The 21,197-nt window shown below is 44.4% G+C and overlaps 1 protein-coding gene across 1 annotated transcript in view; it reads left to right on the top strand.

Moving 5' to 3' along the window:
• The window catches only part of LOC105676396 (uncharacterized), a 413,689-nt gene that overhangs the window by 106,820 nt on the left and 285,672 nt on the right, over positions 1–21,197 (top strand). The gene's annotated exons all lie outside the window — the stretch shown is intronic.

Below are 21,197 nucleotides of genomic sequence, written 5' to 3'. Positions count from 1 at the left end.
CTACCGCTGCTACTAATACAGGCTATGCACCAAAGCGCTATTAAGGCTTCAGAGGCTCTCATCTCGCTGCTCGCATTCTTACGAATCAGCTTCTCCGTAACACCGACGTAGATGTGAAGGTATTTCTTAACGTTCGATTTGCAACGGATGATACAAAGCGAGAGCTGTCGAAAAGTTCTAAAACCAAACGTCAAACGTAAAGTCGTACAGCTGGCCGAAATAAGACGTGACGGTGAGAACCTCTGGGTAAGATCAAGTAAATAGAAACAGGCAGTGCCAGTCAGTGCTCGGGGGAACGCAGCATGAGACCTTTGAACGTCCGCACTGTCTTTGCGTTTCTATGGATCGTGGAGTATAGAGGATCAATGAAAGGCTGTGCGATACGAAGGGTCACGTGCGCAACTCGATACCCGGTCAATCGATCAATGGCGAGCGATATGCGTCTGATTAACGTATTGAAGATCGTCCGCACGACCGATCCCCGGCTGTGATACTCTTCTGCGAAATAATGAGACGGATTCAACCACGTGAGATTTTAACGACGCAAACTACTAATTATTTTTAATGTACTTGATACACCTGCAAACGGATACGGCATTATAGATAAATTCACGGGTGAGATTAGCGAGCAGCGGAACGCTTTTAATACCAGAGGAGCGTCATGGTCTCGAACCGAGAAACGAAAACTCTCTTCAATTATTTGTCTTCCTCGCTTCCGCGCTACGGGAAGTTTTCCCAATGGCTCTCCAGGTTAATACTTCCGAGGGACTTAATACTCTTTGTACCTATTTATAACTGCGAGACGGAATCGCGGGCACGTAATCTTCCATTATAATTGACCTCTCCGCCGTTACTCGTTGTTCCGCAAGTAAGTGCGGGCAGGAAGGGAAGGGCGGGAGGGTCCAAGACCCCGTCGGGGAGGCGAGGAGAGGGCCGCTGCTGCAGGGCGGCGCGGGTAAAAGTCAGAGGGAGAATCATTCCCGTCTACCCCGCGAGTGCACCGCAGGTACACGTCGGTCGGTATTTATTTTACAAAACGTTTCTTCCTCACTCTTCCGCCGCGCCCGACTTAATTTACCACCCGAGGTATTAATTATAAAAAAGTCGTAACTAAATGCCCAGCAGGACGGAGTTACGTGCGCGCAGGTCCGCGCGGACGCGGCTTTAATTTTCCTATTTGTCGGGGAAGTTAGCGTCTGAGCGAGCGCGGAAATCATTAGCGAAGTAAAAACCGGCTCCCACGCGACTTCACCAATACCAGAGCGACGGCGGGCGCCCGCTTATAAGGCGCGATGTCGTTACGCTTTACCCCGCAAAATTGAATTTGGGATTCTCCGCTCAATGCAGAGATAAAACCGCGTTACGTGCACCGTTGGAAAGTCGCGCGCGAAGTGGGGCCGTCAATTAATATGCGCGACGGCCAACTTCTTTCTGATACGCTCTCTTCGTATTGCGGAGAAACACTTTGCCGGGAAATAGAATAAACTGCAAAGTTGCGTATACAGTATTAAGTGATTGCACTTGTAAATGCAATTGTAGATGCATTCGGCTGATGGATGTTTTAAACGAATGTTTTCGCTAATGCTATTTAATTATAAGGCCGTGCATAATTGATAATAACTGTAATCAAAATAAGAAACGTCTCGCACGAATTTTCTCGAAGGTGGAATGGCGAAGGGGCTGGGAAGATTGAAAAGAGAGACGAGGATCCAGATGCGACGACGAGGCCGCGTGTCGCTCCTCGCTTCTCGTAAATAAATAATTAGAATCTCCCTTCAACGTCTGCAGCACTTTTCTTTTTCTTTTGCCTTCCCTTCCCGGCTTCTCGGCCGGTGAATGGCAGTGATTGGCAGTTAATGACGATGCTTCACGGACTATCCTCCACACCTCCGATACCCACCGTTTTCTGTCAGGACGAGTGTCCCGCGTAATTTCTATCGAAACGACCGTGATTTTATTCCGGAGGACATCGCGTTCTGAGACACGGCCAATTTCTCCCAGGACCCCAACGAAAAATCCGTCGACGCTGTAAAATCGCGTTAGCCTGCAAAAATTGCTTTCACAATTACATTTGTCTCGTTAATGAGCTACTTATATATTCTTATCTTTTATTCTGGAACCTGGACGTTTCATTATGAATATTTGACGAATACGTTTCTTGCCAAAAAATGGTTAAATATACGCCGGCGTTTTGTAGGATAATTTCGACTAATAATTCATGGAATACGCTTACATTAATTCCATTTATTTATTTTACCGTGTTATAAATAATATTCTAACGAGATATTCGGCGTGAAATTCAACATTGATGTTGCGCAATTGTCGGATAACTCAATCTTACTGCTGACTGTTTACAATGCGCAGCGCATCTCTAAATATATCAATTTCGTCTCTTCGGAGGACTTAAGTTTCGCCGTTTCATTGTCAGTCAGACGCGGAGATCAAACCCAGCTTCTCGCAGCAATCATAGATATTCGCGGTCCGTCGCGGCGTCGGCGACCCACTCGGGGAATAAAGTAGAACAATACGAATCGCGAATTGTGTTCGGCAGGCCGTCGGGAGCCGTCGGCGACAGCCTATTTACTCGGATAACGATGCTGCCGGTTCACGTCGAATTGGCCCTCTTCGGTCTCCGCGCGCGCGTTTCGCGTCCTCCTCGCCGCCTTCCTCCTCGCGTCCTCTTCTCCATCCGCTCCCGCGACCCCATTGTTCCACCATAAAAATGTCAGTTTCGCGAATCTATAGTTAGTCGTGCACAAAGAGGACAATGAAGGATGTATGGAAATAGCCAGATAGGCAGCCGCCCGCGCCTCCGCCGGGCACGGCAGCCACTCGAATGCACTTGTCGTGCACATTTAAACGACAGTAATGAACCATTGTTGAGAATTATCAGTCCTACGTCGCGGAGCTTGCTCGCTAATTATCAGCGGAGCGCTGTATACGCCGTCGGTGTCGGTGCGCTGCCGTCGGCGGCCCAGTCGTCGCGCTCGACTACTTTCTTGCCTCCTCTCGCTCGCTCCCCCGGCATGCAATAAGACTTTTATTCGTGTCACGCGAGAGCCGCTCTCTCGTGTAAAGTGCATCTGCCTCGCTTTTAGAGACGAGGCTTTATTGCGGGCTGTACGCGGTAGGAATTGAAGTGGGCGCGTGGAGGTAGGGGAAGAGGGAAGAGTCTTGTCTACTGATAATTAGACACAAGATACGGCGAGGAGGCGGTAGATCGTGTAAATACCTCGTTGATAGTCGTTCGTTAATCATCCGGATGTGCGTCATATTGTCGAGGAGGGTTTCTCGATTCGCGATTTTCCCGGTTGTGCATTCGCGAGTCGGTTTCAAATAAAATGGGAATTTGTCGCGAACCGCCGAAGCGTTGAGTTAACTTAGCAGCGATAAAAGAAAAATCTCAAAGTGCCTCGAGAGAGTCGAGCGTCTTTGATTTCACTTTAATTTAACTTTATCGGGAGTCGGCCAATAGTAATGTCCCTAATTGCTTGTCGGCAAATTCTGGCCGGCGTCTTTTATTGAAATTCTTGTCAGACTTTCTTAATTCAACAGTCCGATTCGCCTTCATAGGTTAACGTAATATTTTAATGTCGCTATTTTAGTTTTTTTAAATCGACTCGTATGAATCGATTTTGCATAAATTATTGTCAGTATTGTTACATGTAAATTAATTTTATCTTTTGAAATTATTATTTGAATTTATATGAAGGGAATAGCGAGCATACAATATTACAATATATTATATGTAAATGTAAATTATCGTATTAAACATATAAATTAATTCTTTGTTTTCGACATTGAATATTTTATATTATTTTAATTCTCACCCACAAATAAGTTTGTTATTCTTTCGCCGAAAGGCCACGCGCTAATCTGATAATAAAATCGGCTGCTGCTCTGCTTCCACGGCGTATAATTTTACGGGAGTTCTTGCGCACGCTTAAGTCTCGCGCTTCGCTCCCTTCTCATGCAAACGATTTAATCGACCGATCGCCATTTCCAGAGGGACCCTCGGCCCGATTCGACTCGGCTCCTCTACCGTGAAGAGCAAAGAGGAAGCGCGGCGCGCGGCTTAGTGTAGGGTCGGCCGATCGGCCGGATCTCCAACGGCCTTATCTTAATTATTCCGAAAAGTTAATTAGTTTTTTCCTCCCGTCTCCCCGCGGAAACCCTTTGAACGTTTCCGCGTCTGACGTGGACCTCGCGTTCAAGGAGAATCTCGGAATGAGAACGACCGTCCAATCGCGCCGCCGCCCGAGCGCACCGGCCGAGTAATTCGTTGGACGCTCCCTTTTGTGCCTTTAATTATTCTCTCGCCCGAAAGGCGAAAAAGAACACTCACGTACGCACATATACACCCGTATTACGCGCCATATGCTCCAAATTTTTCATATCACGGGTTTATGCTCTCAGATATCTGTCGCTAATCGATAATAATATATTTGGACAATTTTGCAACGTTACAAATTTCTCTGGTTTGTTTGCATTTTAAAATTTGGCTAGTGATATTTTAATACCATACACAAATCTCTTTTTTATTTGAAATTTATATAGAGACAGTAATTTGTGAATAAAATTAATAAGAATACTTTAGCAAAGATTTTTATTTGACTACTTTCTTCCACTTTGAAGCAAAAAAAATTCCTTCTCGCATTAGCCGCTTGTACTTTTTGCATGACCATCGCGTAACGATCGTCATTAATTGGCATAATAAAACACTTTAATCAACGCAACCAGCTCAAACAAGACGATTTCGTCGCCCCCGTAAACCAACCGTTTCACCGTGCGTGCACACAACTGTCCGTAGGGAGTAAACAGGTGTCGGCGGACGGCCGTACACGCAGTTTACACGAGCGTCACCCCTTGCTCGCGTGGATGCAACACCGAGGGGTAGAAGCGAGAATCGGACCGAATGGGGTATGAGGTAAGCGCGGGAAAGCAGCGCGTTTGACAGTGGCGAAATTTTTTTTTGTTCCCCTGAAAGAAAGTGTAATTAAGCCAGAACAATGACGAATGTCAACGCGTGTCACCGTCCACACGCCTATCCGTGTACAACATGCATTACGCGTGTGCGCGCGGTGCTTAGCATATTTAAAGTCTCTATGTCGCTATGCAAATGATTACATCCGACTGTACACCGGGATTACGCGCAAGATAATGATAAAAGAGATGATCTTTTTTATCGCCGCTCGAATTGCATTGCCTCATATAATATTAAATAGACGATTAGCATAAAAGCAGCTAATACACGAGAAAGTTTATTCTCGCTGTAATACAGAAAGTAGTGATAAAACAGAAAACTATCGTTGGAAAATTATTATTAATTTTATCTATAAATAATTCGGTGCATTTTTAATGTCCGTTAAGAAAGGTATACCTTAGTAACTTAAACGTATTTAATGTGCGTTTTCTTCGTTGCTATACTTGGTCAGTTGAAAATAATTAAAAAATAAATAATTATAAATTTGATTGAACAATAAGTTGATTAATATCGCTGTTGGAATATGAGTGCTTAAAAACGCAATTTTCGATGGAGGGTATAGAACATTCCGCTGACAATGGCGATATAATGAGAGTGCTGCAAAGATTTCCGATATTTATGTAGTATATACATGAATGATAAGTGTAGCAGCGATTAGTATGGCACATGGCGCGCAACACGAGCAAGGGAGCTGCCAAGTATGATTACAGTCTCACCGCGTGGCCGAAGTCAAAAAGCATGTCGCGTTATCTGCGATGCGGATACTTTTCTGGACATAACAAAGGGCGTTTTTAGAATATTGATATCGAACCCGCGAGAGAGAAGGAGGGAGTGTGTGCTTACGGAACTCGGAAATATATATATCGCTATGTGTATTATTGTCGTCCACGGTGGAAACAATTTTTAACATGTGTAAAATATATATCCACAATTGCATTATTAAAATATTTCTCTACGTAGTAATTAGGGAAATAAAAAATATAATGCTTTTCAACTGACAATATTTTGTTCCTTGTCGCTCTTTCAAGCTAAGAATAAAACAAGCGACAGCGATAAAAATGGCAAGAGAAGATATTTTCGTGCGCATTTTACTGTGGAACGTCGTAGTGAATAATCCTTTATTAGCGTTAAACTTCTATCGACAAAATTGCAGAGCACATAGGCGCGAAATATCTGCGTGCAACGACGCATATTATGAGAGCCACCTTTTCGTCTCGATGCGACAAAGGATGTTTTTAGAATATTGATATCGAAGCCGACGAGAAAAAAAAAGAGAGAGAGAGAGAGAGAGAGGGAGAGGAAAGGAGGAAAGGAAAGAGAATGCTAACCCTACTGGATGAAAGCGAGCTTTATAGGCGCGTAGGCGCGAAACTCGACGACGACATGAGCTTCTGCGTGTTCTTTCTTTTTTCCATTTTATTTTTTCTTTTCGTTCCTTTCGGCTGCGTCGTTTGCATGCTCGCTCTTCTCGCGATATAACACGTTTGCAAAGGATCGACTCGCTGATCGTGAGAATCGCCGGTACTCTCCGATCTCTTTCAGCGCGCCGATCTACGCGCCGACGTTAGCCCTCTGGAGAGTGCTTTCATTAGGTCGGCTACGTCGAATATAGCACCATCAAGGAGATACACAAAAGAACAGGCGCGAGTCGGGAAACGACACTGAATACGAGCACGATCGCTCGGAAACGTTTATAATATCAATTAATCTTCTCTAACGCGGCGCTTCTCCGGTTTCTGAAAGTTTTATCGAGCGAGGAAATCAGCGCTGTAGGATTTCATTTATATGCAAAGACTAGAATTTTTATTTTTATCTCGGATAGATTTTCAGAATTAAAAATATATCACTTTACTCGAATTATTCGTTCACTGGAATCTATAATTATATAATAATTTCGTTCGTAACTCCATTTGCTTTCCAACCATTGTTCTATTCATATAACACCATCGCAAGATCGAATTAAGGGGAGCGCTTAATTTAAATCAATGTCATAATATAAATTAATTAATCAATAAATTATCAGAGACAGATGGTTCAATTTATAGAATAATCGCGAGCGTCATCAGCGAGCAACAACGGCGGAAGGCGGCCGCGACGCGCGGCTCATATCTCCATTACTTAAAACAAATCAATATTTTCAATATCCCTAAATGGAGGTCTCCTTTTATGCGCGTCTTTCTGTTCTGTCGTCGCACCGCCCACGGCATAGCACTCTCGTCTATCCGTCTCCGTTTTACGCCGGTTCGTCTCTTTCTTCTCCCTTTTCTGCCCGTAATGGCGAGCGTGCATATCATTGTCGACGGGGAGAATGCGAACCGTGAAAACGCCGAATATGCGGTCTGACAATAAAAGATGTTAGCGGTGGAACCTGGGAACCCCTCTCTTCGTAAGATCGCTCGACAGTAACCCCGAAAATTCGAATGCGGTCGGGCAATTTCGCAAATGGGGATTGTCGATACATCCGACGCGAGAGTGTCGTAAATAATCCGTGGGGTGATCCGTTTCAAAAGTCAGACCTACTGCCAGCTATCGATTTTAATGCAGAGTATGCGCGCAAAGCTGTGCATAGTATTTTATAGCGATATCAACATAACTTTTTCGCAAATTTAATATTTGAATTGTGTTGATATTATAAAAGACACTTGTAAAATTACCAGGCTAATTAATCGAAATAAATATATTCATCTGAATGTAAAAAATTGTGTTACATATAAACTTGATTTTATACGAAATTTTATAAGAATTTAAAAAGTTTTGAATTTACTTTTTCATATTTGTGGAAAGAGTTGAAATGAAATATTTTCAAATAAATAGTATTATGAGCAATGGGAATTTATTATTTGAGAATGAATTCACGATAGGCAGTGTGGTTGCACAATTACGTTGTTCGGTTGGGTGTACGAAAAATCGAGCCTGGCGAATTAATAACGCGAGATTTAATAAAAACGCGGCCCTAATATCAAAGCATTGCGGTATAATTGAGTCGAGAGTTTTTGCCGCGGTAGCACAAATTACCCGCTAAACTCGCGTCAAACGTCTTGGCGCGCCCCAGTAACGCCGGGGCTCTCGCTTTTAGCAGTCGCGCCGCGGCGCGCGAGAAATCGTCGACGAGCGGCGGAGTGGCCGTGGAAAGAGCGCGAGGATAGGGAAATTAAAGGCAATGACAAATTCACGTCGTGCAGATAATTGGAATAAATAAAGGAATAATAGAGGCACGTCGAGCGAGGGGAAAAAGTGGGTGGCCGGCACCGGGGTGGACGATGAGGGCGGCGGGGGAGAGAGAGAGAGGGGTAGGAGCGGGTACAACCCCTTGACATCTGTAATTAAATGAAAACAAAAAGAAAGTAATCGTACGCTCTCGAGGGTCGAGTCAAGGCAGCGAAATGAGAGAATCTGATAGGGAAGCGAGACAATGCCCTCTTGCCTGCCTGAGAATGAAATGTCACCGACCGGATACGGACCAGCGATTCGTTTGGATCGCTATTCTTCCGGACTGTCTTTATACTGCGCCATCTTTGTCTCTCGCTCGCAGCACAAGGTGATCTTTATCGTTTCCGAATAAAGGACATCGTAACATTCCTCAGTCATTTCCCCCGTGCACTTAACGCGCATCGAGCGCTTTCTGAAGAAGTGCGTTGCGCATCCTCTCGCAAGTCAGTATCGAAGAATAATAATGTAAATCATACTTCCGCATGTAGTATTTCAAATTATTTTAAAGCGCGGTATATATATTGCAGTCGATCTCGAATATCGTAATGGCGTTCCATTTTTAAACATTAGTAACGTTAGTGCGGTAAGAAAAAAAATTGCAGTCTCGCGCATCCATTCTACTCAATCCGTCGCTTTAGAGCGCAGGGACACAGTGGTCGATGTGTCGCTGACATTGACGTATCGCTTCGGAATCGTCTTGGGCACCCTCGGTCTTAATACACGGGGTTGCGTCCCTGCGTGCCGGCATCAAGAAGCGTTACCGAAGACATCACTGAGCGATCTGCTCGGCGGTATCGGTCCGACGTCGAGCAATATGCCATCAAATCCCCGTAACCATCAATATCTTTTCGTTCCCGCTGGAGAAACCGCGCGACGCGATTTCCACTCTCCTCGCCCTCCCGCCCTTCGCCAAATCGTTAGAAGCGCTGAAATGTTTTACATTGCAAAATCAATGCCGGCCACCCTCCGTTCGGTCCCCCTTTCTACGGCAAGCGAGCGTTCTTCTACGATCTCTTCCAGCAAATCGCACAATTATTGAAAACGCATTTTGATATTTCTACCGCGTTCAGCGAGAGCGAGATACACCTAAACACCGTTCGCGCATTAATTGCGCAATCTCTTAAAGCGATTTTGAATTGAAAGACGAACTGAAAGATCGAAAGAGCGATACGGATTTTTATGTATCATAAAAATAAAAGAAAATGAATTGCGATTCAGCACGAGAAAGCGGTAGAATAAAAATCAATTTGTTGTTTTTGAATTACTATAAGAATTTTATTGTAATTTATGATAAATCTCTCTGACAAGTTGTTGCAATACAATGTTTACATAATGCATTTACGTACGAGCAAACGAGCTAAGAAGGATTGAATTGCTGTCGCCTCTGTGTACGTCCAAGGAAATCAGAGTAGAAGCGAAAACTTTTTTTTTTTCGACGGAAACTCCGATAAAGAAGCGAGAATAATTCGAACGGCGGGTCGAGATAGATACATTATGCACCGTCCAATCTCACGGGTGATTTCCCTCCAATCGGAAGAGGGCAATCAGCCCTGTTTAAATACTCAGCGGCAAGCTCGAGAGGGCCAATAAAAACTCACTTCGCGGATTGGGTAATAAAGCTCCAATCAACGGCTTAATTATTCGATTACGGCCGAGAGCAGGCAGGTGGGACGGCGGTAGACCGGGGACGGAAAGGTCGACGGCGCGAGATTCGGGTCGCCAGAATTTCCGGGCTTATGGAATCGAAAATAATTAGAAATAAATAGTAACGAATCAGTTTCGACCTCCCCCTCTCCGCTGGATAACTGGGTCTTATTGCTTTAATTAAAATGGGGAAGGCGTAGCGGGGTGACTTCGGTGCGTAAGACTCTACAGTGGAAGTCTTACCTCAGCGTCCGTCTATTTCCGTTTCTTCTGCTTCTACTTCTTCTGATAGGATTGAGAGGTACTTCGAGCGTAAATTGGAAACAACGGCGGCAACCGCAGGCGGGTCCTGTCTCGATTGAGACAAAGCGATGTTAGTTCCTATTTATTAGTTCGTTGTTTTGTTTTGCGAGTCGTATCGGCATTTCCATGGCCGTCTCTATTAAATTCTCCAGAAATGGACTCGAGTTTGCAAATCGCAGACAGCGAAGTCTCGAAGACTGATGTGAACTGTTGCAAGTATCTCAATGTAATTTGTATAAAAGTATGCAAAATGTCTAATCGTTTTTGTGCACTTGAGTGAAATTCAATGTTAATTTCTTCAAGCGTTAATAATAATATACCGAAGATACGTATAGTTAGAAATTGCTTTTTGGATAACAGCAATAAAAATTATTCCATAGATAATTCAGCAAAATCGTTTAATAAAACCGCGCTTAATATTTAAAAAATGGGGACACATAATTAAAACGTCGAGCGACTGAATTTATTCTTCGATTTTTCGTCCGCGATGAAACGTTAATTCTTGGCGCGACATCCGCACAGATAAATGTACGCCGAGAAAATGAGAAATCATTTGGTCCTCGCGATATTAATACGGAATTTAATGACCGGAGATATTCGGCGAGGCGGAAGGTATGGAATATTATTGCGACATGGCCGGGAAGACGAATCGCTCCTCGCTGGAACTTTATTAAATCCACGTTCGGCGAACGTGAGCACGATCGCTCGAAGCAGGGCGTTAATACATTCGACGATTTTTATGCCCGTGCTCGTGCAGGGAGAACATATTGGCGGCTTTAATGCGACATAAAATTTCACAGCCGTGTCGGACCCGGGCAATATGTATCGGGGCCGCCTGTATTGAAATACATATTTAATGCACGATGATTATCCACTTACGGTTACTTCAATCTTTTATCGTTGAGATTTTAACTTACAAAAAAGGTTAAGAGCTTAAATTTTGTATCACGAATAATGAGGGGAAATGCTGAAAGCGCGGATAAAATTGCTGTCTTAATAAACAAGTGATAATCTGAATTCGACTAAATAGATTAATTTATCGCGAGAACTACAAAATCATATTTTGCTACAATTTGTGCGAAACTTCGATTGCACGTGAAATGTGTGCCGTTGCGTTTTTATCTTGACCCATTCATTAGTAGCATCGTTGCTTTTTATACATCGTGTATGCCGGGGCGGAAGCGATGTCGCAAGTCGATGCCAGAGGCTAACCCTTCGCGGTACATTTAAAAAGGAAAAAAGCATCAGCCGTCCACCTCGAGAGGGATCGAATCGTGGCGGGCGCGGAGGAGAACCAGCCGCACTCTCCGTTTTATGCTTCGTTCTGTGTTTTTATTTGCACCGCATTATTTACTTTCCGTATATCTCGCGAACGAACGCCCGGTATAAAGCGGTTAGAGGAGCCGCAGATATAAGCACACAAGCCGGTTCATTAGAGACATTTGAGCTTCTCGCGAGGAGAGCGGGTAGGTCTGGGGGTGGTGGCGGCGGCGGCGGCGGCGGCGGCGGCGGCGGCGGCGGCTCTCTCTCCGCGATGGTTCAGGGCTGCAAGAGAGAAACGCGGGGTGGTTTCGAGAGCAGGCGGCGGCGGGGGTGCCGCCTCGCGAGGGTAGTCGGGCGGAGACAGACAAAATCAACAACGAGTAACGGGAACTCCGCGATATTAATCCACTCGTCGAGTTTTCAAACTTCCTACAAAGGCACCGCACCCCCTCGCCCGTCCTGCCCACCTATCTACGCCGCCCATTCCGTAGCTATTTCCGCGCAACTGCATATTTGTAATGAAACCATAATCAATATTTTATTAGTGTCGGAGCGAGACACGATACGGATCTAATCTGCGAGTCGCGGAATCTCTTCGTAACGTAGGCTTTTCGCAGGAAGATTCGCTCGTTACTTAAATACGACATATTATTTACTCGGGATAAGTCACATGACTGACTTTAGACGTAAACTTATCAAAAGCGCACTTAATAGTGTACTACGGTACAAAATAAAATTTTAATTCCAGGTAATATTAAACTAGATCGATTACAACTTTAACTAGAACGCTTCGCCGTATTGCACTATCTGTAAATCGTGATATTTGCTCAACAAATCTTCTCCAATTAATTGAGAGGATCGTTTAATGTATTTTATCGCAGATATTGGTCCTAGATATTCGAAATACACATAATTCAACAGACAATTGATTGATGTGTTTATCCGATTTATTTTTCAAATTGAAAACTACTCTTCATGAAAAAAAAAACACCAATTTAGCCAATCGTATCGCGAGACGACTCTTGCAATGAATGGGAGCAATCGATGCCGGCCATACGCGTCGACGGTGTAGGTGAATCGTTAAGCTGTTAAAAGTGTCACTGACTTACGACGATTAGTCACCGGTACCAATTGACCCGATATGATCCGGAGTATTCTTATACGCGGTGGCCTGGTGTCAATTGTGGCACGCGCCAACAATCCATAAGCGGTCTTCGTGATCCGCTTACGAACGGTTGTAGAGATTACGTCATCGTCGGACGGGGTCTAATTATCGAGGACGTATCGCAAGGCGTATTTTTAGCTGCGATATTATTGGCACAGATCTCCTCATTATTACGAGTGCCATGGGCAATGACGAATGCAAAGTAGCGTTGATCTCATTCGAACAGGAGACAGCAGAAAAGAGAGATAGATGTTTTGACCACAAATCGTCTTTTGGTCTGTAAACTGGTTACGAAATGTTGTTAAGTTATTCGGTAATAGAATATTAATTTATTGTAATTTATGATTCTCTCTCTCTCTCTCTCTCTCTCTCTCTCTCTCGCATACACGTACACTTTTTGCTTTCTTTTAACAATAGCTTCTGTTATTATACGTGCAATAAAAAATTATTAAAGAGAAAATTTATTTTAATGGCTGTTTGTTTTTTTAGTGTGTTATTGTATTAATAAAGAAATTAACTAATTACGCTGGCGTTATCCGCGCTATTCTTTCTTGATGCTGCATATACTAATCATATGAGTGCAAGTCGCCTTAAAACAGTCATATTACATATTCGCTCTTCGTATAATTAATTGTGTGCCTGCGCGAGATGAAAATTATCATTAACGTAATGTTACTCTTACGAACAGAGAAAAAGCGAGAAAACATTCTCTCACGTTCGGCCAGGTTTACCGAGAGAAACCGAGGAAAAGTTAGGGAGGGGGCGAGAGGCATGATTCTCGAATCGAATGCATTAGGATAATTAATTATAAAATCCACGAGAAACGCAGCGGCGGCGAGCGCGCCGCGATGCAAAAATATGGACGCACATCGAGCAAAGTTTCTGGTCGTGTAGCTGCCCTGTCCCCCTTTCGCCATCATATCTCGGCTGCTTTTATTTACTCAGTTAGCCTCGTTTCGAGAGACATAAATTAGAATAAAAATGCAGATTTTGCAAAATACTTACCGGAGTAAATCGTCCGTCAAGCGACCTGGAATAATTTAGGTAGGACTCTCCGAAAATACTTTGCGGTCGCATTACAGGGCCCTGAATGCGCCCTAATATAAAAAATTAACGTTAATTAGTTGCGACTCGGCGACGGAGCCTTCACGGTGTGCGTTGCCATCTGAAAGATTAATGAACGTAGGACGAGCGACTTATTGTGGAAAAATTACTTTCGGTTATATTCCTCTCATGACTCAACATGATTGAATCAGAGACAGAAATAGCGATGATGATCGGATTGCCAATTGTATCGGCGGATGTTCATTTAGTCCCGACTGTCTTATAACGGAGCGGTCTGTATTAATAATTTTACACTTTATAGCTGCCGTCGCGTAGTTAGCCAATCAATCAATTTAAACTCTGAACGATGAGGAGGAAATTTTCTCTCAATCTGCAGTATCCGGCGTACATCTTTAACGATGTCGCTGAAACAATTTTACAGAATATTATAATTATTGAAATAAGTCTCGAATTTCTTTTTTTCAAATTTCATCATGAGTTACACATTATTTATTGTCACAAGAAACGTTAGTTCTTGCAATTTTTTAAGCATACGCAGATTTGTATTATTTACATTTCGGGAAAATGTATCCAGAATAATATATTTATCGTCGACGGAGTTCTGCAAGAGGCAGCTATTGATTACTTCGGGGCGGAACGTTAATGTTAATCTGAAGGAAATGAACGCGAATGACCTGCAGTTCGTTGTCGGATCGAAAGTCGTCGTCGTAGCTCTCGCAGACTCCTTAAGACCCGTTCGCTCGTAAATTTCTCCTCGTTTGCCAAAGGGTTAATGCGTCTGACTGTATCCCAGGAGGAAATCTTGAAATGCAATATTCTACAATATTCACTGACGAGGGAACGAAGGTCGGAGGAGCGGCGGGAGCGGTAGAAAAGACGACGGATAGCGAATGGGGGGGAAGGGAGAGGGAGAGCAGGAAAGGGAGAGAGACTTGGACTTTTACCACGGCTCAATATTGGTACTCCGACAGCGTCTTCCTTCGCTCACTTCCTCTCAATCTTCTTCCCCGTGTTCGTTCTCCGTCCCGCGCCCTCGCACTATTTCTCCCACTCTCTCGGAGGAAGTTACTTGACAACTGTTATTTGCATTTCTATCCTATTGAAGAAAATATCTAATAAAGTTTCGCGAGCGGCGCCATCTTGAGGGAGACCGGCTTTTCCTCCTCACCCCACCCGCCGTTCCCAGTCGTCCCATCAGAATCTGTACTCCAAGTCATATTCCGCGAAGCAATGTCTCGAAAGCACTCTCGTAAGTTCGAATACTTCGATGGACGTGGCTGCGAACAACAGTGTTGAACAAGCTTTGACTCGTGCGTATTTCTACGCGAAGGCAAACGTTTCGTTGACGGAGCTTTGTCGCAGACGTTGATTTGCATTTTTCTTCTCGCCTTGGCGCTGCTTATTTTGCACCCCGTCGACGTTAAGATAAATATGACGATAAAATTTAATTATACGTCGGGAAGTCGGAAAGTAATTATAAAAGATCTACCTGGGACATTGATGGGATAGTGATTAGAAGTTGCCGACGATTTAGCGTTCGCACAACTGCGAACAGCATCGTACTCGAGGAATCTCGAGTCTTAAAGAGGCGTCACACGGATGATCGCGGGCGTTTCGCGCCACGCGATAAGTCGTAAATCCGCGGTACGAGAGCTCGTAAAAGGAACCCAAAGTACGGTCCTTATCCAAAACCCCCGCGTAATCACGAACCCTTTACCACGGGTGAGCTTATCGATCCACTTCGTCGTTCGGGCAAGTATTCGCGCCGCCTATCGTAAAGGTAAGCCTCGAACTTGCCTTTGAAGGCGATATTAACTTTCAAGAGATATCGACTAGGCTGTCGAACCGCGGATGACATGTGTCTTTTCTCGCTAACGTCTAATTTTACTACAATAACGTTATGATAAAAAAGAATGCCGCGATGAAAAAGCTCTGTCTGAGTTTGATTGTGCGATTTGTCACTCCTCAAATATCTAAAAAAATAAAATTTGAAATATTAGTCCTCTATTCGCTATTATTGTTGCATTTTCTTCTCTCTGTTAGTTACAACAAGTCACACGAATATACTTCGATATAATTACTCGAAAGATATATCGAAGCGACAACTAATGAGGCGACGTGCAGCCGTCATCAGTGAGAGATGTCTGTCGGCGGCACAATGCAGGAGCAACGTCTGATTCAGGGGATGTTATGAAATCAGTAAACAGACGTCTTACGCGCACTCATGTCGAAACTCGTCAGTCACACGCACGTGCACGCGTGTGTATCGGTAGGTGCGTTAGGTGCAGATTCCGCAGCCACCAGGCTGGGTGTAAGACACGTTTCTCCGCGCGTGGCACTGCAGAAGGAGGATCGCTCATTCAATACGGGCGTATTGTTCGGCTCTTATCGTAATATCTCATAATTAATATCTCCGCATTGTGGTATGGATGGATAGGCAGGATTCGCTGCCAGACCCAACTGATAGCGAAAGCATTTGTACCCGGCAGCTCTGCATCGCGCTGTCCCTCTTCCGCTCAGCCGCTCTTACACGCTCATTCAGTTTCTATCCTCGTCTTTGACGCGACGACGGCCAAAGCTCGACGCTCACTTCCACCGAGTCCCATGAAAATCTTGTTCTTAGACGCCAGACGATCCCGAATATCGATAAGCCGTGGATCTTGAGCGGGATAAGGGTGGAAGTCTTATAACGAGTCAACGAGCGGGTCGTGGGCGATTGTAATGGCCGCTTTGATGTATCGTCGGAATAAATTAGCGAATATTAATTGCGAGGAAATTTCCGGTCGGGTTTAGTTCTCGGATAATCGGAATTTCAAGCGTTTTACATTCGGAAAAGTGAGAAACGCGACGGTCCGAATAAAATTATTCGATGAATAGTTGTATCGCTTATACGCAACATTTCAATGTCAGCTAATTATTTAGCGCGGTAATATTCACATTGATGACCACGTGTATCACGTTGAAATAATACGTCAAAGCCGTTTGCCACTGAGCTAATCAAAATACGTACGCCGGATAAATGCTTCGTGTGATTTGTCCGGTCCATTGAGACGTCGACCTTCCTTCCCTTGATCCTCAAGGAGCATTTCACCGGTCGTAGGAGGACACCGGCCGAGAAACGGCACTAAGGGTCTTTGAGATCGCCGGACGACGACTCTTGCTGCTCGCGGTCAGACAGAGAGAGGGACTTCGCTTGTCCAAATGTCGGAATAGACGATAAACAGACGGATAGGAGACCGGCACAAACGACCGTATCCGCTTGTAAGCTCAATGCTTGGCAGAATTCCTAAGATACCGCGAGTCCTTCTACGGATATATCCGTATGTACTTGGTGTAATTGAATGCATACATACTGGTCTATTCACACGTGACGTTCATTAGTGTAGCGTGTTATTGTGCGAGCACGTTCGAAACTCAATTTTATCGTAAGACGAAATTACGTGTTGCAGCTGTAGTCGTGAAAGCGATTATTTTAGTAAGTTTGAAATATTTTTGATGCTGCAAATACGCAACAAAATACGCGAAATATTATTTTTATATATTTTTAACATTGCACTTTGCATTCGACAAAATCATTATATTTTTCGAAATAAATAGGACAAATTTCAATACACAATACTGGTTGCAACACGATATTCTCATTAATGCAATCGTAAGAAAAAGTAGTTTAACGTAAAATTTATTACATAAAATGCAAATTAGCCGAAATATCGCACATTGCAATACATTGTAATAAAAAATTTTAATGGTCATTTTAAGTGGTTAAATTAACTAAGTTATTTAATTTTAGTGCACATTTTACTGGATCTTAAATTTCTTACTTCTTTCTTCTGGGAGGATTAATGCAATGAGAAGTTGAGCAACTCTCGATATTCCCATTTTCTCGGTAGCCATGAGGAGAATAATGCAGGATGGATAAGTCGAAGGACCAAACCAAAACAAGCTGTGCAACAGTTAAGGCAGATTCTGTTTGAATATTGTTACCTTAACGAGGCGCAAGTATTTGCTTTGGAGATGTAATCCAGTGTACGGCTCGGAATATGAACGGTTTGGCGAATTACACTGGTGTTTCGATTCTAAATCGACGAAAAGCCTTCGTTAATTGGCTTGGAATTTGCATTCGTTGTTTGAGCACCAACGAGCTGTAAAATTGTACGTTAAAGTTACAGATGGTTAGCACCAAGGTCATTTTCTCAAATCTCTATGACATGGTATTAAATTGAAAGATATTTCATAATTGGTGGCATTATACGCACATCATTGTGTTATCCGAATTTCAATGATGAAAGTTCGTCAAAATATTCTTACGAAGAGGGGGAAATTAATTACTTAAGTATAAAATTAATAACTTACTCGGGCTCGGGTGTTCCTCGGAAATTCATAATCTCGCGCTGCAAAGGGTGGAAGGGCCTCGGCGAATTTCGCGAGTCGGATTGCTAAAATATCGAGCTCACCGTCGTCGGAAACGGCGACCACCACTAACAACAAGTGTGATGCGGGGGTCCGTGGCCGCGTGGTTCGATTATCTTCCGCGGGAGGAGAGGGGTGAGGTAGCTTTTCGGGGTACGGGCCGAGGCGAGGAACACGGGAGAAAGGACTGTGGAGTTGGGGCTAGCTGGGAAGATAAGGCGAATCAAACCGTAAATAACCGCGGAACGGCGGAAAGGAACGGGAACGGGGGGTGGTGCCGACGGGGGGGGGAGGGGGGGAGGGAAGGAAGAGCGAGGGTGAGGGGTACGACGCCTCGCCAGCTGCAAAACTCGCCGAGTTTTATAGTTGAATCGCATGACTCCGAATCTCCATACATTCCGCGCCTTCTCCCTTTTACCACTCACCCTTTCCTGCCGCCAGCTCCCCCCCCCCCGTCCCTCTTCGTCCTTCTCTATCTTTCGCCGCTGCACTTTCCGTCTTTTTGTTTGAGCCACCACTGCTCCCCCTTTTTTCACTCCCCCTCCCCGGCTTATATCTATTTTTATATCGCCGTTCCTTTCTCCGGCGGCTTCCACTCCACCTGCGGATATCTCCACGGTGGTAACGCCGTGTGCGTATTATGCATATACGAGCGCGCTGTATGGAACAGAAAGAGGCGATTAATTCTGTATTCCTAGATACTTTCTAACGTCCGCACGCCAGGCTCATACTTCATGCCGTCGCGGCCTTCGTGGTGTTTACGAGCGCCGTTTTTCGAGAGGAAGTGAAAAAGAATTGGACGTACGTCCAATATATCTGTGCTGCAGCCTGGAATTATGGTGGCGCTGAATCCAGGTGGAATTTCTGAGAAGAACGCGATGGTTACACGGCAATCGAATAATACGATAACGCGAACTGGCGAATGCCGCCGGCAGGAGCGAACGAGCGGGATTACCAATAATTTTCTCATAATATAGAAAAAAAATCACAAATATTGATTTTAACTAATTTATAATTTCACTCGAATCTCTCGAAAAAATATTCCCCGGTATTGTTTATTCAAATCCTTTATATCGTTGTTATTTTTAAATTATCTTTGACCATTAAATTTCAGTTATCTTTGCGGTCAAATGTTGATGTATGATGTATTAATCACTTTACATCGAGCGAGAAGCTCTCGCGAGGAGAGCGCTGTATTTTTATGTGCGAAACTATGCGATGATTTAGCTGCACTCTTAATTCCACAGGACGCGAGATCGCGGAAGAAGCTCTCGTTGAGTGACGATATACGCGCGAAGCGGCGTCATACCGATATATGTGTGCGGTGCGACGGCGGGGGGTGCTACCCGAGGAAGGTGGGCGAAGGCAGTCATGGGTGGAAAGTGCACGAAGGAGGGTGGAATGCAGGCCGAAGTCGGTACTAATGCCGAAAGTTTTAACGAGTTTGAGTGATCGCGGTCGATGTAACCGCAACAATAATAGCAATAGTAATAATCATGCCACTGTTCCGAGGCGGTACCAACTTATCGCGTTGCTCGGTATAAAAGCCTCGCTTGTGTGCGCCTCCGTGTGCCTCTCGGAGCGTTTCAGAAGGAAGAAAAGGAATGGGGACCGTCAAATTTATGTTTCGCTGTCAATGAGGAAATAAGGCATGAAAATCAAAGTTAATGTTGCAAGATTATTGTTGCCATTAATATCTGAAATGAGAATATTATATACATACGTCAAGCGTTTAAACGTTTTAACGCGCCTTAATCAAAAGAATTATTTTTTTGAGTAAATTATGTATTTACTCGCCGAATTAATAGAATGTGCAGGACTTGATGAGCGCACATTAGTACGCACCGTACACAATTAATTTCACCGATATATCCCGTTCGTCCGCAACGTTCGAGGAAGGATTCAAAGGGCGACTTTTCCTCGCGTCAGCCAATGACCGATCGCGCAAGTCGCGCCAAATGGAATCCTCTTCGTCTTCGTCGGCACTTTCTTCAAGCCCGGGCATCGGGATCTGTAACACATGTACGCACTACATACACAGATATAGACAGGTATCCTGAAAGAACGACCGACTGATGGGCGGCGGGGTGAGACGGGGTAGAAGGTGCCCGCCTCAGCCGAGGGCCGACTAAAGGGTGTATGATTGATCGCGCCATGGCATGCCAGATAATGCAATTTTATTTCATTTGATTCTGCGGGGGTAATTGCTATTTTGGCGGGTCTGCCGCGCCGAACGGCCGACGGAGTGATGTATTGGCGTGGCTCTTTCTTCCTCTGCCTCCTCCCCCTTCTGCCGCCCAACTCCCTTCCTGACTTCCCTCTCTCCTTCCGTCTCGCGATATATATTAACTCCAGTCGGGATTATTGCTCCGAGGGTGGAAAAGAGCGGATCGATCACGTGCGAAAGAAGGTGGAGAATCGTCGGCTCGCTGCTTCCGCCGTCAAAGACTGCGCGGAGCGATAAATCTCGCGTCTTCCTGCCATCTTGCTTTGGAAACGCGCCTAATCGGCCATACGATTGATTTAGATCGCCCGATTTACCTCGCTTTGCACCAACTCTGTGTAATGTTTCTCGGCGGAACTGAAGAACCGCGATGATTGGCAAACTGTGCCTAAATTCTTGTCTGATGCGAACAAGATTTGTCGCGCATACATTTTTCATCGTCTCAATAATAGATTTTACTGCATAGAGAATATTGCGACGTTTAAATTAATTAATTTTTCGTAATAATAAATGTTACATATTCGTATAATATTTGAATTGGAACGGAAATCAAATATTGCACATTACTTGTACTTATGAAGTTTAACACAAAAGATCAAGAGTCACAATTGAATGTAGAAATGCATGAAATACATGCGATTACAGGAACAATGATTAACTATACATGCGGGAATCACGAAGTTCGTTGCTAATCGCATAAACAAAGCGTCGTCTTCAAAATTCTGGGCGCACCACGGCGCTGTGTAACCGAAGCTTTCATCGCAATAAATTCGAAATAATGTCCAAAGGCAACATGCCACGCGACGCGCAGCAGTACCGCGGCAACCCAGCGGCGTGTTTCCATTTGACGTCGCGGTGCCGCGGGTGCATGGCGTCGCCGCGCAGTTGGTTAGCGTTAATTGTAATGCTTTTTGGTCCATACGCGATTA

This window comes from Linepithema humile, chromosome 3 (genome assembly GCF_040581485.1).
Source record: "Linepithema humile isolate Giens D197 chromosome 3, Lhum_UNIL_v1.0, whole genome shotgun sequence".
In the NCBI taxonomy this organism is placed as follows: domain Eukaryota; kingdom Metazoa; phylum Arthropoda; class Insecta; order Hymenoptera; family Formicidae; genus Linepithema; species Linepithema humile.
This window is presented reverse-complemented; position numbering and strand designations above follow the sequence as displayed.